We start from the raw sequence: 737 nt of genomic DNA, 5'->3' as shown, positions 1-737 counted from the left end.
ATAAATATGTTTATAGATATCTATCAATCTCTAAAGATCGAACAAAGTTCTATGAAAGATATCGGCCACAAAAAATAGGTCGGGCCCTAATTGTTGGAGTCACCAAAAGAAGTCATGAAACAAACATCAGAATCTGAATCAGCAATCGGCCCTGATTTTCACAATCCCTGCATCTCTATTCTCTATCAAATGCACTACATGGATGGCGCTGCCTGTGTGAAAAAAATAATTTTTTTGGCAAATAAAACTTAATGCACGACATCATAAAACATCTGCAAAAGTAGCAAAAACTGTTTTTCAGAGCTATTTTATTACACAAGGTTTCGCTATTGCCAATCCCAGCCCATACACATGTGAAGGTTGATGAACAGACGGACCAGATTCTTCTTCTTTTAATGCTCGATAAAAAACAAACTAAAGGAAAATTAAACAAAAAAAATTGCATTTCCGTACCCGCTGCATTTCTTTTCTTTTTTTTTCTCTTTACCTTAAAATAAAACACGAGCAATTTTAAGCAGCAACAAAATGTGCATCGACCCAATTATACAATGGAACACTATTTTCATCACATTATAAAAACTTTAAATATTTCGTTTTTTTTTTTCATCTTTATATATTTTTTTGTTTTTTTTTAACCAAAAAGCAACCCTGCCAATGAGAACTCATAAATATACACGTCGTGTTCACCTGGAGCTGAACAGGAACAAACAAAATCAGGGAAATATTTCAGTTGATGA

Source organism: Labrus mixtus, chromosome 11 (assembly GCF_963584025.1).
Source record: "Labrus mixtus chromosome 11, fLabMix1.1, whole genome shotgun sequence".
NCBI lineage: Eukaryota > Metazoa > Chordata > Actinopteri > Labriformes > Labridae > Labrus > Labrus mixtus.
The sequence above is the reverse complement of the archived record's forward strand: the minus strand, read 5'-3'. Positions refer to the sequence as shown.